The following is a 16,607-nucleotide window of genomic DNA, read 5'->3' on the forward strand; positions in this document are numbered from 1 at the left end:
GCGCCAGGACCGGCTGAGACCCGTGGGCAGCGGAACGGAGGCTGCGGCGTCCCCACCCCACCCCCAACCACCCTCGCCCACAGGCATTACACGCAGCCGCTAAGCGTTATGGAGCTCGTAGCGCCATCGCCTCTACGGCCTGAAGTCGCGTTCTCCCATTGTGACTGGGATGGCTGCGACAAAAGAGGGGTGGCGGCACCAGGTAACGGCGGCCCCAGAAAAACAGCCCGACAAAAGGCAGCGGCCGAGCCACCGGTGAGTTGTGGCCGTCGGGGCCTGGGCCCCGCGCAAGAATGCGATGTAGTCTCGCGCGCCCCGGGAGCACTTCATAGTTGTCCCCCACCCTCCCCTCCGCGAGCCTCAGATCCGCGTGGCCGAGTCGCCGGCCTTCCGCGTTTTGTCGGCGTCGCTCGTGCCCGCTGTCGCGTTTTGTCCCCTGTTCTCCACCGGACACACTCAAAGTCGCCACTCGAGCTAATCGCTGCACAATCCGCCTCTTTACAAACGTCGCCACGGTTGCTTTAAAGCTGCCAATAGTCCGTAGGTTCTTTGGAGCTGCTTGCGTTGGTAGTACTTCACAATACTGCAATGCTAAGAATAGGTCCACGCGACAATCCAGATACCCTTACCGCAAAGTGGGGGAAACGGTGCCACTTTCCAACCACGAAAGCATTTGCGGTGGTTCCATTTGGTTCGGCTTTAATAGGAAATGTTCGGTCAGACTACATTCAGGCACCTTCGGCGCAGGAGACAGTATCGGGTACAGAAAAGTATACATAAACGATCTGTCAGAGATCAGCAACATTGCAGGTTTGTCTGCTGACGGTGTAGTGTGTACAGCAAAGTATCGTGATTGTGTGGCCTAATGAATAACAGCTCTTTTTTGTTCAAATGGTTCTGTGCACTATGGGACTTAACATCTGAGGTCATCAGTCCCCTAGAACTTAGAACTACATAAACCTAACTAACCTAAGGACATCACACACATCCATGCCCGAGGCAGGATTCGAACCTGCAACCGTAGCAGCAGCGCGGATCCGGAATGAAGCGCCTACAACCGTTCGGCCACAGCGGCCGGCCCTATGATTCCAGTAATAGTTTTGGTACAGTCATTGTTCGCAAGACTAAGGTAAAGATTTGCAATATTGAGGGACAACATTTTTAATCTGAATCAGTCAGAAGGCATATTAAATTTCATTGAAAATGGATTGCTTTCTCGCAGGCGAATTGTTTGATGTACCGGCTGGTCTCCAGATCGGATCGTATGGCGCGAGCTCCCCAATTTTTCCGTTCAAAATTAAATTTTAAAACAGTTCTGTTGCCTTGCTTTGAGTTGCACATATTTCTATAATAAAATAAATTTTACACGTTTTGTTCACATACCAACTAGACACTTAAAAGCACGAGTTTAAGTTTTACACGTTACTTTCATGGTGGCCTCACTTTTCCACAGGACAATGCTCGTTCAGCCTTGGTACGTGTGTCTGTGAACTGCCTGCGTGGTGTTGACTTACTCAAGTGGCCAGCTGCATCCCTAGATCTGCCTCCGGTAGAAGATATGTTGTACCAGTTCAGACGTCAAGTCGGTCCCAGTGTTAATATCAGAGATATCGAGGACCAGCCGCAACAGTTGTGGGCCATGTTGCCTCATCAGACGGTACAATGGCTTTATGACACCCTTCCCAACCGAATCAGTGCACGCATGCAGGCCAGGGGGGCTGCAAAGTCTTACTGATGAATGAGCTCATACTTCTTTACGAATCTGACACACTATTGTAATCACTGAAATAACATCACATACCCTCACAATCTGTGAAGTTTCATTTCGTCTCCTCCTCTCTTTCTGGGTGCTTCGCGTTTTTCGTCACGCAGTGTACATATTGTGTAGACATAGATACATGCATTGTTACATATATTTAAAAGTGAGAAGGAGTTTTATTTGGTCCCCTTACCAGCAATAAATTAGCAAAATGCAAACTTGTCATACCAGTCGTGCTCCAAGTCGTGGTTCATTTTTATTTCATTACACAAAAGAATATTATTCGGGTATAAACTGAATATAACACCAGTCACTGTAAACTGCCCTAAACGGCCGCCAATTTTATTAAACTGTTCATTTAAGTATACTATAAACAGGAAAGGGTTCAGCACACATTCCTGACAAGAGGAATGCAGGATATCACAGTTAATGCCACTGGCCAACTCAACGGAGAACACTATCGCGCCCTAGTTTGATGGTGTGTGAACCAGATGTAACCCATTCGAACCCCAGACGTGGAACAAATCTTCATCTCCGAAATGTGTCGTGTAAGGAGAGAAAAAATGACGGGGTACGGCCATCAGATTGCACTTCTGACATTGGATCCGTGTTTCAGATAAAAAGCTCGTTATGCACTTTGGTCTCACTTGAGAACATCACGTGACGTGCATCACTGGGTGCACTCTTCCCATCCATAATAAACAAACAAAACAAGTTTTATACACCAGTTTCATCCATTGCGCTCAATATGGTAAGTGGATTCAGTCAAAGGCACGACACGTAAATACAGCACAGGAAAAGTGCGAAAGTGCACGAAAGAACATAACCTTTCGGATTATGGATTGACTGTGCGAACAAACCTTTGGTTCGCTTAACTAACAGTACGTCCTCCTTCCCTAATTTTTTTCACGGGCACCGGTCTTGGCAGTGTTAAACAGAGCAAGTGCACTACAAGAATAAGGTAGAAGGTTCAGCTTCGAATGGAGAGAATGGCTGTTTTTCTGAAGGAGGAATCTCCCTGTTATTTGTCGAGTTAGTGCACTCGTACAGCGTTAAAACACAGCAGGTGAATGCGAAGCTACATCTTGTTCTATTTTGTGAGTATAGCACGTACCTGAGTGAGTCTTTTCAAAATCTGTTTGTAGTACTTTGCCCTGCTTCGCAAGTGTGACATACGTTTTAGTAACGAATACTGCGTCACTTGCATTGCTTCCTTATAAGAAACACGGAATAAATTAAAAGTAGGATGTACTTTAGGATAACGTGCTGAAGCTGAGAAAATAAAGTCTTCTCAGTTTTTCTGAAACGTGTAGCGACGTAGGCCAGGAATTTGCGGTACAGTTGATTATTGAGTGAACAGCGTAGGATTGTACCTCCAGTTCCAGTGAGTTTAATTACAGGCTTGTTTAAAACTGTTTCTTGCACCTGACATTATGCTTTACCGTCAACTGATATGACAGCAGCAGACTTCCGTGGAAAAAAAAATTGAGTATGAGCAGTCATCAACCGATAAGTCAGAACACACAGTATCTTAGCAGCCATGTTATGTTGGAGGTGGTACGTCCTTACCTTTGACCGACTAGTGAACTGTCTCACAAAACATTGCCTCAGACAAAAGCCGTCTTAAGTGCCTGAATAAACCTTAATAACGACTAAAGATATAAACCGAAACCTTTGTGTCAAACGGCGAGAAGTATTCGCTGAGACAATAACATACGCTTGGCAACTTCGTACACAAAATTGAACAGATGATTGTCATAGAAATATTTTATTTGTTAACCGACTAGGTATTTGAAATACTCGGTCCTCCTAAATTACAATAATCTGGCAGAAATAGAGATGACTGGACTTCGTCGTTACCACCATTTTTCTCAACGTATCGGAATAAACTGGACTTCGTCGTTACCACCATTTTTCTCAACGTATCGGAATAAGTACTATTAGCACTGAATTACATTTTTGCAACCCGTATTCCTAAATTCTACACTTTGCAAGTTGCAAATACTGCCTTTACAGCAGACGCGCCCGCTTTGAACAGTGCTGGTGCAGGATTTTAAAAGGTCGAGGCACAGTTGTCATCTCTCGAAAAATTTTAGGTGCGAAGTACCTGCGGCGGAGATCATGCTGCATAAGAGTTCGACTGAAATCAGTATTAATATTGTTTAGAATGTCTTACAAGGAAATATCACCAATTAGACCTCATATTTTACGGAGCAAAAAGCACAATTACAATATTTCAGCACCAGCAATCGATCAGACGCGAAAACTTGGGTCATAATTCTGATAGTACGCACTTATGAACTTTCGATTGCACAGCTTTCAAAAACCGCGCGCGCCGATTGTTTGCACTCGCTCCGCCCCTTTGCAGCTGCTTTAAATCCCAACGAAGTAGGTAAGAGATTTGCGGAATACTGCTGTGACACTGATAATACGTTTATTTCATTATGTCAAATTGCACGGGTTCTAAGATGTAGCTTATGCCAGCAATCTCTCCGCTTTGAACGTTTTTATGTTGCATTTCACAAAATCGTGTAAAAGAATGAAAGGAATGAGCGTGTCATTCAAGTAGGGGAGTGCTGTTTCATTATTAACACTACTGTTGTCCTTTATTTTCTTTGGGTTTTAAAACTGGCATTGGTAAAGCGAAGTACCTTTGCTAGAGGTGCGCTGATCTTCAGCTGGATTGGCGTGATAAAATTGCAGATCGAAAATAATTCATTTCACAATAAATCTTCAGTTGCTTTTGACGCATATACATAGCTGCAGAACATCAGTACGACAATATTGTTAAATAATATTCTTCTACCACTGATGCTAGCCTCGTACATATTGAAACGTCCCCTTAGAAAAATTTATGAATGACTGTGCTGGAAAACATCTTACGTTATTTGCTTTTCAAACAGCTGAGCAAAACTGAACGTACTCAGACATTACTCTCTGTACTTATTCTGATCAACACTAAACTGACACACAATATTTTTAGCGCAACGCAATCTGACTTTCAAAAATCCCTACAAAAGAATGGCCCTGACTAACAATAACCTATACCTTTCATGAATCACTTACCTCACAAAAATCTTCGTTACTCGAACTACTGCAATACGGCGAGCGCCAATACTGCCACCTAAATAAAAGATTCTAACTACTGAAGGCACTAACTACTGATAGGCACAGTTAGCAAATGAAAGATTTTGATAGAGAACAAACAACGTGTTTACCTTAATAATATTCAAAAGTCATCATATATAATCAGTTCATGATATACAGTATTACAGATTTACTCTTTCTGATGGACACACGTCCAGATCGTCCGCTCTCAAAATTCTGCCATCTCTCTCCCCACATCCACCACTGCTGGCGGCTCACCTCCAACAGCACAACACTACGTTCTGTTCACACCCAACTGCCCAACACTACAATAGCGAATATTACAACAATCAACAATGCCAACCAGCCACAGACTGCACACAGGACAGCCAGTGATTTTCATACAGAGCGCTACGTGGCGTTACCAATATAAGAACCTAAACAGCCTACTTACAATATTATAAAGCAAACTACGCCAAGAATTATTCCGTGGTCTACTGAAAATCACTGCTAAGTAGACACTATGCTGATCAGAGAAAAATTATAGGCGAAAGGAAGGAAGGAAGTTTAGTGTTCAATGTTCCTTCAACAACGAGGAACCATTCCGCCGGCATTTTCCTTAAGCGATTTAGAGAAATCACGGAAAACATATCTGAGAGGCCAGACGCAGTTTTGAACCGTCGTCCCCTCGAATGCGACTCGCGCCCCTTCGCTCGGTGAATTTTATGCTAGTATTTAACTATAACAAACTTTTCTGTTAAAAAATATAACTGGCGTTGCGTAACGCAAGAGCGATGTACATTAAATAAATTCGCAATTGTGAATAAGGACAATCATCTGCTGTAGAATGAAATGATGACAATGAAAATTTGTGCCGGACCAGGTCTCGTACTCTGATTCCCCGCTTATGGCGAGCGGTAGCCTTACAATTTGGCTATCCGTGCACGACTCACAGCGAGACCAAACTTCCACATGTCGTCAATCGAGAGCGATGTAACTGAAATTACAAGGGAACGTTACCAAATGACTGACAGCGCATAACGCGTCCTCAGCCGGAGCGTGCTGCAGTCACGGGCGGACCATTGTAACTGGCGCGCGTCGTTTGGCTGGCTATCGCTTTCTGCGAGGACCTGTCTTTGTGGCCGCTTGACCGCTGGCAGCGCCTCCCCAGGCGGTCCCGCGCCCACAATGGACCGGCACAAGACACAGACACGGGCACGGGCGAGGGCCTCCAGGGGGGCTGGACGAGCAGGCGTCCACTTCCCAGGTGATGCCGACTGCTGACCACTCGGCAAACGCCGAGGACCTCATACTTCGTACTCGTCCTCCAAGAACATTACCAAATATAACTGTCCTTAAAGAGCAGCGTCTACGAAATTTTGACCAGCCCCAGAGGGCGCGCTATATCACTGAGCTAACGAAAGTCATAGATACCGATATGCACATATGCGAGGTGTGGCTAGAAAAAAACCGGACTAGTACTGGTGAAACAATAAAACGAATGCAATAAGGCTGAAAGTCGCGTGGCCTGTCACGTGACTCTCGCTCCGCCTACTGCTCGAGTTTCATCTGCCTCCTGCACTCAGTCTGCCCGTGGCGTCTGTTTTAAGTAGTTGACGTTTTGTCTGTGCGTCGGAAAATGTTGAGTGTACAGAAAGAACAGCGTGTTAACATCAAATTTTGTTTCAAAGTAGGAAAATCTGCAAGTGAAACGTTTGTAATGTTACAACAAGTGTACGGCGATGATTGTTTATCGCGAACACAAGTGTTTGAGTGGTTTAAACGATTTAAAGATGGCCGCGAAGACACCAGTGATGACACTCGCACTGGCAGACCATTGTCAGCAAAAACTGATGCAAACATTGAAAAAATCGGTGAACTTGTTCGACAAGATCGCCGTTTAACAATCAGAGCAGTGTCTGAGTTAACCCTACGTGAGCGAGTACGGAGAAAACGGAACGATTTGTGGAGAAAAAAGTCATGGATCCTTCACTAAGACAATGCCCCAGCTCACAGTGCGTTGTCAGTGAAGACGTTTTTGGCAAAACACAACATTCCCATCTTAGATCATCCACCCTACTCACCTGATTTGGCCCCCTGTGACTTTTTTCTTTTCCCTAAAGCCAAGTCAGCTTTGAAAGGAACTAGATTTGAGACTGTTGAAGCAGTAAAAGAAAAAGCGACGGAAGTAATGTATGGACTTACCGAAAATGATCTGCAGCATTGCTATGAACAGTGAAAAATTCGTATGGAGCGGTGTACATTGAAGGAGATAACATGAAATTGTAAATAATTGTAAATAAATGTTTTTTCCAGCATCAGTCCGGTTTTTTTTCTAGCCGCACCTCGTACAGATGGACGCAGCACAAGGTATAAAAGGGCAGTTCATTGGCGGAACTCTGATTTGTACTCAGGTGATTCATGTGAAAAGATTTCCTACTGTGGCCGCAAGACGGGAATTAACAGACTCTGAACGCGGAATGGTAGTTGGAGCTACGCACATGAGACATTCTATTTCGGAAATCGTTAGGGAATGCAATATTTCGAGATCCACTGTGTCAAGAGTGTGCCGCGAGTACCAAATGTCAGGTTTTTGTATCTGTCACAAGGACAACGCAGTGGCCGACGACTTTTACTTAACGACCGAGAGCAGCGGCGTTTGCTTAGTGTTGTCAGTGCTAACAGACGAGCAGAACTGCGTGATAGAATCGCAGAAGTCACTGTAGGATGTACGACGAACGTATCCGTCAGAACAGTGGAGCGAAATCTGGCATTAATGTGCTAAGGCGCAAGACGACCGACGAGAGTGCCTTTGCTAACACCACGACATCGCCTACAGCGGCTCTCCTGGGCTCGTGACCATGTCGGTTGGACCCTAGACGACTGGAAAACGATGGTCTGGTCAGGTTAGTCCGGATTTCAGTTCGTAAGAGCTGCTGGTAGGGTTTGAGTGCGATGAAGACCCGCCATTGGCCCCAGTTGTCAACAAGGCACTGTGTAAGCTGTTTATGGATTCATAATGGTATGAGCTGTGTTTACATGGAATGGACGGGGTCCTCTGGTCCAACTGAACCGATTATTTCCTGAAATGTCTATATTCGCCTAGTTGGAGACCATTTGCAGCCAATCATGTACTTCATGTTCCCAGGCAACAATGGAATTGTCACCAGGCCACAGTTGTTGCCGAATGGTTTGAACGACATTCTGGACATTTCGAGCGGTTGATATGGCCATCCAGATCGCCTGACATGAATCCCACCTAACATTTATCGCATATAATCGAGAGGTCAGTTCGTGCACAAAATTCTGCACCGACAATTGTGGATGGCAATAGACGCAGCATGGCTCAGTACTTCTGCTGGGGGCTTTCAACGACTTGTTGAGTCCATGACAAGAAGAGTTTCTGCACTACGCCGGGCAAAAAGAGGCCCGACACGATATTAGGAGGTATCCGATGACTTTTGTCACCTCAGTGTTTATCCTGCCGAAATGTAATCATATAGCTGCGATGTCACAAATGCCCTGACACATCGTTCATCAGAGGCTAGCATTTTCAGCATAATTGATATGGAGTCTAAACACTGCATCAATAGATACCGCGATCTCGAATGCCGCCCGGTGTCGGTGCGGGCACGTGACAAATTTAGCAAAATATACAGGGTGTTACAAAAAGGTACGGCCAAACTTTCAGGAAACATTCCTCACACACAAAGAAAGAAAATATGTTATGTGGACATGTGTCCGGAAATGCTTACTTTCCATGTTAGAGCTCATTTTATTACTTCTCTTCAAATCACATTAATCATGGAATGGAAACTCATAGCAACAGAACGTACCAGCGTGACTTCAAACACTTTGTTACAGGAAATGTTCAAAATGTCCTCCGTTAGCGAGGATACATGCATCCACCCTTCGTCGCATGGAATCCCTGATGCGCTGATGCAGCCCTGGAGAATGGCGTATTGTATCACAGCCGTCCACAATACGAGCACGAAGAGTCTCTACATTTGGTACCGGGGTTGCGTAGACAAGAGCTTTCAAATGCGCCCATAAATGAAAGTCAAGAGGGTTGAGGTCAGGAGAGCGTGGAGGCCATGGAATTGGTCCGCCTTTACCAATCCATCGGTCACCGAATCTGTTGTTGAGAGGCGTACGAACACTTCGACTGAAATGTGCAGGAGCTCCATCGTGCATGAACCACGTGTTGTGTCGTACTTGTAAAGGCACATGTTCTAGCAGCGCACGTAGAGTATCCCGTATGAAATCATGATAACGTGCTCCATTGGGCGTAGGTGGAACGAAACTAAAATGAGCTCTAACATGGAAATTAAGCGTTTCCGGACACATGTCCGCATAACATCTTTTCTTTATTTGTGTGTGAGGAATGTTTCCTGAAAGTTTGGCCGTACCTTTTTGTAATACCCTGTATAAGCGGCGCAGAGAAAAATGGAAATCATTCAGCCGCAAATGGGGAAATTAGCTATAAACGACTTTGACAAAGTGCAGCTTGTTGCACCCCGTCACCTGGGAACGACGATCTTGGAAAGAGCGAGGATTGTCGGCTGTTCGCTGCTGTAGTGAGCATCTATGGAAAGTATTTGAAGGACGGTGAAACCACAGGCAAGTGAAATGGTGTTGGACGTCCTCGAATCATCACGGAATGTGGAGGTAGGATGCTTGCCTGCTGTATAAAGCAGCATAGGCAGAGATTCACGGCACATCTTAAGACGGGACAATGTTGATGCAGTCACAGTGTTTCGCAGCACACCGTTCGGTGCCATTGTTGGACATGGAGCACTGCAGCAGTTGGCCCCTACGTCTTTTCCAAGTTGACCTAAAGATTATGGTCAGTTACTACTGAAAAGGACTCAGGATCATCGAGATTGGATCACTGATCAATGGAAACTTGCTGCATGCCCGGATGAATCACGTTTCTTGTTATTTCAAGCCGATGGTCGTGTCCGGACACGCCGTTATCCAAGCGAATGGTTGCCCGTAACTCGCTCTGCGCGTGGGGTGAGTATTATGCCCGGGGAGACGGAATCGTAGGCACCGTGTAAATGGAAATGAGCGATGGCGTCATTGGCCGGGAGGCCCCTTGCGGGGCAGTAGCCACCATGACAACTGTGGACTATATGAACATTGTTGCAGACCATCGGCTTAAAGTCTTACTCGATAGCATCTTGCAGCAAGGTAACTGTCTGTGTCACGATGACAGAACCGTGTTGCTGTGGTTTGAGGAGCACGGCAGTGAACTCACGTTGCTGTCTTTACCATCAAATCCGCCTGATCTGAACCAAATGGAATACATCTGGGAAGATATTAGGTACCAGCTTGGCGCCCAGAAGCCATTGGCCCGTAATTTACGAGACTTGCGTGACCTTTACGTTGACATCTGGTCCCATATATCTCTGGAAACCTGCCAAGGACTTGTCGCATTCATGCCACGAGGAGCGCTACTCTATTGCACTCCGAAAGTGGACCAGCACGGTGTTAAGAAGGTGGGCTTTATATTTTGCTAATGAGTGTATCATTAAGGTGTCTTTGAACATAACAGCCACCCTGGTACATGGGTGGTCTAGGTGTGCGTAATTCTCACAAATATGTGTTGTTCTATATCTAACACAGAGTTCCAAGTTGGTCAGTGCAGATGACACACTATCACAAAGTTTTTCCTTGTCCGCCTCGGTAGCTGCTACGCGAAGGGGCGCGGGCTCGATTCACGGCCGGGTCGAAGATTTTCTTCTCTCGCGGACTAGGTGTTGTGTTGTCCTTAAGCTCGCATCATCGTGGTTGACATTATATGGTTGAGTTGACTGAACACGTTCGATCCGAAAGCCAATAAATTGAAAAAAAAAGTTCTCTCTCTTTCACCGGACTGCATTTAAGCATCGATAGCTGTTAATCCGTGGAGGGATTCTACCTAGAATCCATTTATTTCACAGAAGAAACTTCAAGACAACGACATAAATTTAAAAGAACTATTAATTCGCGACACCCTGAGAAACCCAGTGCATATCGAATTCCCACGAACGGACTGGATTCGAGTTTGAGAAAAGTATTCAGTTTCCGGTCTTGCCCGCTAATGGTATGAATTAGTCACAGAGTCACTTTCAGAATCTGAAACACAGGTATGACATGATTCCAAGTTCAGTTTGCAATGTTTGCCATTTGGAGGCTACTGCAGCTCAAGTGTTCCTACGCAGGAAACCTGTTTTACCTGGGAACTGGACGAGAAGAATGTGAGACTGAATCACCAGGACAGTGTCTGAGATTTTGTTCGTGCAGAGTTCTGTAGAGTTCGGCGGACATTATCAGTTAACATGGTAGGACCGTCTGAGCGATATTTGTATTTAGTGCTTCTCCACTTAAAATCAATACGGAAGTGCTAACCGTCGAAATGGGAGCAAATAACTCCTCTGAAAGTTCTGTAACGTATCGCAGAAAATGTGGGCTGTTACTTCCCTCCTCTGCTCCAACTCTCTCAATCAAAAGTATTGTGCCTGCACACATACCTGTATATCATCGGATGCATAACTCAACGCCTTATACGAGGCCTGTTCAGAAAGTAAGCTCCGATTGATTGCCAAATTGAAACCACAGTGAACATCGGAAATGTTTTACTTGTAACAATTAGCTACACCTTTCAGCTACTTCTCTACGTAGTCGCCGTTCTGACTTAGACTTTTGTCATAGCGTTGTACCAACTTTTCAATAGCCTCATCATAGAAGGCAGCCGCCAGTGCTTTCCGCCAATTCTCCACGCTGGCCTACACCTCGTTGTCTGTGTCAAAATGTTGTCTTCAAAGACAGCGGTTCATGTGACCAGAGATGAAACTCAGGGGGAGACAATTGCGGACTGTATTGTGGGTAATCTCACATTTCCATTTGAAAACTATGCAGGAGCATCTTCATTGCCCCTGCAGAATGCGGCTGAGAATTGTCTTGAAGAAGAAACAGCACGACAGTTAGGTAATGTTAGCTGCATAGCTTCAGGCGAAATTTCTCACCAGGCCCTCGTACTTGGCGGCAGACACTATTTTCTAGACATCTTTACGCACTCACTGCGAGCTCAGAAATGAGAAGAGCGACGTGATGCTAACTGGGGTTATACTAGAGACACTACCCAACACATCTGTGCAAAGCTTTATCGGATTTTCATAGTCGTTTCCATTTCGCGACCGATCGGAGCTTACTTTCTGAACGCCCCTCGTAGAATGTGTTCTTGCCCATACAACTTATTTCTCAAATTAAACAGTCGGCTTAAGAAAGACTCAGTTCTTCTTGGCAACAGTTATGCAGTCATTGTCAGATACGCGTGGCAGATGCACTAAAAACTCCCGCAAAGTCCTCGAGCTAGTGGCGGAAACAATATCCTTTCGGGTGAGATGTATTTTCTGGTGTCATACTCTGCGAAGCTGTTACTTCAAGATTATTGAGTAACGCCGCCACTGACAACCAAATTTCATTACCCAAGAATAACTTTTTCGTGTTCTTCTGCAATCAGCGAGCTGTGAGTTTCTTAACCAAGTCCCAGTCTTATCGAGCTCAAACTGAATGGCCGCGCGGCCTATAGGGGTCTTGTCACGGTCTGCGCGGCTACCCCCGTCGGAAGTTCGAGTTCTCCCTCGGGCATGGGTGTTTGTGCCGTTATTACCGTAAGTTAGTTTAAGTTGGATTACATAGTGTGTAAGCTTAGGAACCGATGGCCTCAGCAGTTTGGTCCCATAAGACCTTACCACAAATTTCAAAAATTTCAAACTGAATGCTTACATCGGACATTGAAGTTATTCCTGATTTGACTGTACGTTGTAAGCAACCGTATCGTCTACATATAGTCTGACTTTTAACAAAACATTTTTTTCAAAACAGCAGTTAACATGTGTTCTACTACGACTCTGCTAAATTACAAACTACCATGCTGTTTCCATAACATCTCATAAAAAACGTGATTATAAATGTTATACCAATAATAATACTGAGTGAAACAAAATTTTCAGAACTTTCGAAAGGTGCCCTGGCCATTACGTACTATTGGTAGCACAACGGAACAGGGGCCACTGATAAGCTCTCAGTCTTGTAATCAGCGACGAATTGAACATCTGGTATCGTATGATTATCTGGAATCAGTGCAAAGACAGTTCTGATATTTGTCTCAGTTAGTGCTTCATGGTAGTATGCTCTTGATACCAATAACAATTTTGTGGATCATAAATTTTGAAGAGACTGGATCGCTTCTCAAAGAAGAAACCGGCAATTTTTGACTGTTTTGATTTTAATGGGTTTTTTAAAACTAGTTTCTTTTGATTCTTTACTTCAGATTTGTTTTATTATTATATTTTTCATTAAAGCACACTTTTTTAAAATATTATCTTCGATTTTAAATAGTACGCAACAGGACTTATTCGGGTAATGCTATATCCTCTGAGTATTTCGCGGCGGCGTGCCTGAATGAAATCTCGGTTTTCAAGCAGCGTCATTTCGAATACAGCGCTACAGCATTCGACAGCTGTCTCCGCAATCGTCCTCAGGAGTAAAATCACTTATTACTTGGAATGGAACGGTGTTCTGCTTATACAGGGTGTTCGAAAATTCCCGTTAAAAACTTCTAGGACTTACAGAGGGGAATGCGTACATAATATTTTGAATAGGAACCCATGTCTGGAAACGTACCGTTTTCGTTCTACGACGGTTTCAGTCCAAATATATCACTCATCCACTTCTGCTTGGGGAACTGAATTAGGCGTGACAATACAATTATTACTTAACAATTCGAAAGGAAACATAGCGAAACATCCGTTTATCACTTAAGTACATTTGTTTGTTTTAACACTTAAACATTATGTGCTTATATTATTAAAAACAAAAAAGAACTCAGCATACTGTACGTACAGAACAGTACTGGTCTATTACAACAGCGGCTCGGTGTGGCGACCACCAACGTTGGCACAGATATTGTACCTAAGAAGAATGTTCTGGCACCCTATCCAGCCCACCTGGTATCATTTCAATTTCAAGTGCAGCGGACAGAACTCTTGTTTTCCTCTGTCACTACGGGAGTCTCGTAAATTAAACTTTGCATACGAACCCGCGCGATCGGACCACCTCGATCTATCCATCTTTCACCATATCGTCTGTTGAGATGTCTCCCAACCGCAAGTGAGAAGTGAGGTTGTACACCATCATGTTGAAAGCACATTTCCTGACGGACATTTAGTGGCATGTCATTCCGTCTACCCCACTGCGTACCAAGACAAGCAACGTCTGATATGAAACGCGGATGTCAAACTGCGATTTGGGTAATAGATGTGCTCATTATCCATCAAACTTCTGGATTAGTTAGCTGTTCAGCAAAATACTCTACGTTCAGGCTTATGAAAATCATTAAAATTCCTCAAGCTACAGTTTTGTAACAGAAGTTGGTGATTTTCATTTCCTTTCAGTGGTCTTCATAGCAGTGGATGGAATAGCATAGATGGAATTTGCGAGAGCGCTTCAGGCTACTCCCCTCAGCACACACAGGTCTGCTCGCCCCTTGACACCCCCTCTTATCTCTCTCTCTCTCTCTCTCTCTCTCTCACACACACACACACACACACACACACACACACACACAGCCGCGTCGCGGGCTGATGATGAATGGCCACGGCTCCGCTTTCAACTCTTTCATGGCCGGCGGCGGTGCCAGAGCCACGGTGTGCCGAGATAAATCTGCGCCCTGCGTCCCAAGTCACCAACTTCATAACAGCACGGAGCAGCGTCCCCCGCTGCCAGGTAAAGCACAGAGCTGTTCTGGCGTGAAAGTACTTCGGTACTCTCCGTCATCCCAGAGAGCTCCACGCGGTGTTCGGGGTGCCACCAGACACTAGGTGCAGATTACATACAGGGTTATTACAAATGATTGAAGCGATTTCACAGCTCTACAATAACTTTATTATTTGAGATATTTTCACAATGCTTTGCACTTACATACAAAAACCCAAAAAGTTTTTTTAGGCATTCACAAATGTTCGATATGTGCCCCTTTAGTGATTCGGCAGACATCAAGCCGATAATCAAGTTCCTCCCACACTCGGCGCAGCATGTCCCCATCAATGAGTTCGAAAGCATCGTTGATGCGAGCTCGCAGTTCTAGCACGTTTCGTGGTAGAGGAGGTTTAAACACTGAATCTTTCACATAACCCCACAGAAAGAAATCGCATGGGGTTTAGTCGGGAGAGCGTGGAGGCCATGACATGAATTACTGATCATGATCTCCACCACGACCGATCCATCGGTTTTCCAATCTCCTGTTTAAGAAGTGCCGAACATCATGATGGAAGTGTGGTGGAGCACCATCCTGTTGAAATATGAAGTCGGCGCTGTCGATCTCCAGTTGTGGCATGAGCCAATTTTCGAGCATGTCCAGATACACGTGTCCTGTAACGTTTTTTTCGCAGAAGAAAAAGGGGCCGTAAACTTTAAATCGTGAGATTGCACAAAACACGTTAACTTTTGGTGAATTGCGAATTTGCTGCACGAATGCGGAGGATTCTCTACCGCCCAGATTCGCACTTTGTGTCTGTTCACTTAACCATTAAGAAAAAAATGTTGCTTCATCACTGAAAACAAGTTTCACACTGAACGCATCCTGTTCCATGAGCTGTTGCAACCGCGCCGAAAATTCAAAGCGCTTGACTTTGTCATCGGGTGTCAGGGCTTGTAGCAATTGTAAACGGTAAGGCTTCTACTTTAGCCTTTTCCATAAGATTTTCCAAACTGTCGGCTGTGGTACGTTTAGCTCCCTGCTTGCTTTATTCGTCGACTTCCGCGGGCTACGCGTGAAACTTGCCCGCACGCGTTCAACCGTTTCTTCGCTCACTGCAGGCCGACCCGTTGATTTCCCCTTACAGAGGCATCCAGAAGCTTTAAACTGCGCATACCATCGCCGAATGGAGTTAGCAGTTGGTGGATCTTTGTTGAACTTCGTCCTGAAGTGTCGTTGCACTGTTATGACTGACTGATGTGAGTACATTTCAAGCACGACATACGCTTTCTCGGCTCCTGTCGCCATTTTGTCTCACTGCGCTCTCGAGCGCTCTGGCGGCAGAAACCTGAAGTGCGGCTTCAGCCGAACAAAACTTTGTTTTTCTACGTATCTGTAGTGTGTCGTGACCATATGTCAAAGAATGGAGCTACAGTGAATTTATGAAATCGCTTCAATCATTTGTAATAGCCCTGTATTTGTGAAACGAGTGAAATGAACCAGTACACTTAAACGGATATTGTTCGAGAAACGGCGACTCATTTCTCGAGCGCTCGAAGCGTAGCCACAGCTATACATGGTGAAAAGTATTCAAACCGACAAACTCTGGGAGGCTGTACGGGACATCAAAACAAATATTTTTCCCTAATGTCATTTTTTCTCATGGGGATTATTTAAACCGGTGGAGGCCGTATTACGCTCTTCAGTTGTTAGAAGCCGTATTACGATCTTCAGTTGTAGGCAACTGCTGTCCACCAGTGTAGTAGTGCATTGTCTCTGTTTACTAATGGAGCGATACACGTTGGGTGAGCACACTGATATGGTTGGTGCGTACTACGTGGCGCACCACACCGGACGAGCTGCACAGCCAGTTTATCGACAACAATATCCTAATCGCCGTATCCCGCATCATACGACCTTTGCTGCTGTGTACCAACGTCTGCGTGAGACCGGGTCATTTAGCAAATTTCCTGGACAGGGACGCCGTCGCACGGTAAGAACGCTTCAATTTGAGGA

The 16,607-nt window shown here is 45.1% G+C and overlaps 1 protein-coding gene across 1 annotated transcript in view; it reads right to left on the reverse strand.

Moving 5' to 3' along the window:
- LOC126248406 (LIM/homeobox protein Awh) overlaps nucleotides 1–16,607 on the reverse strand; it is a 345,532-nt gene that overhangs the window by 236,455 nt on the left and 92,470 nt on the right. The window lies entirely within an intron of this gene.

Source organism: Schistocerca nitens, chromosome 1, assembly GCF_023898315.1.
Source record: "Schistocerca nitens isolate TAMUIC-IGC-003100 chromosome 1, iqSchNite1.1, whole genome shotgun sequence".
In the NCBI taxonomy this organism is placed as follows: Eukaryota; Metazoa; Arthropoda; class Insecta; order Orthoptera; family Acrididae; genus Schistocerca; species Schistocerca nitens.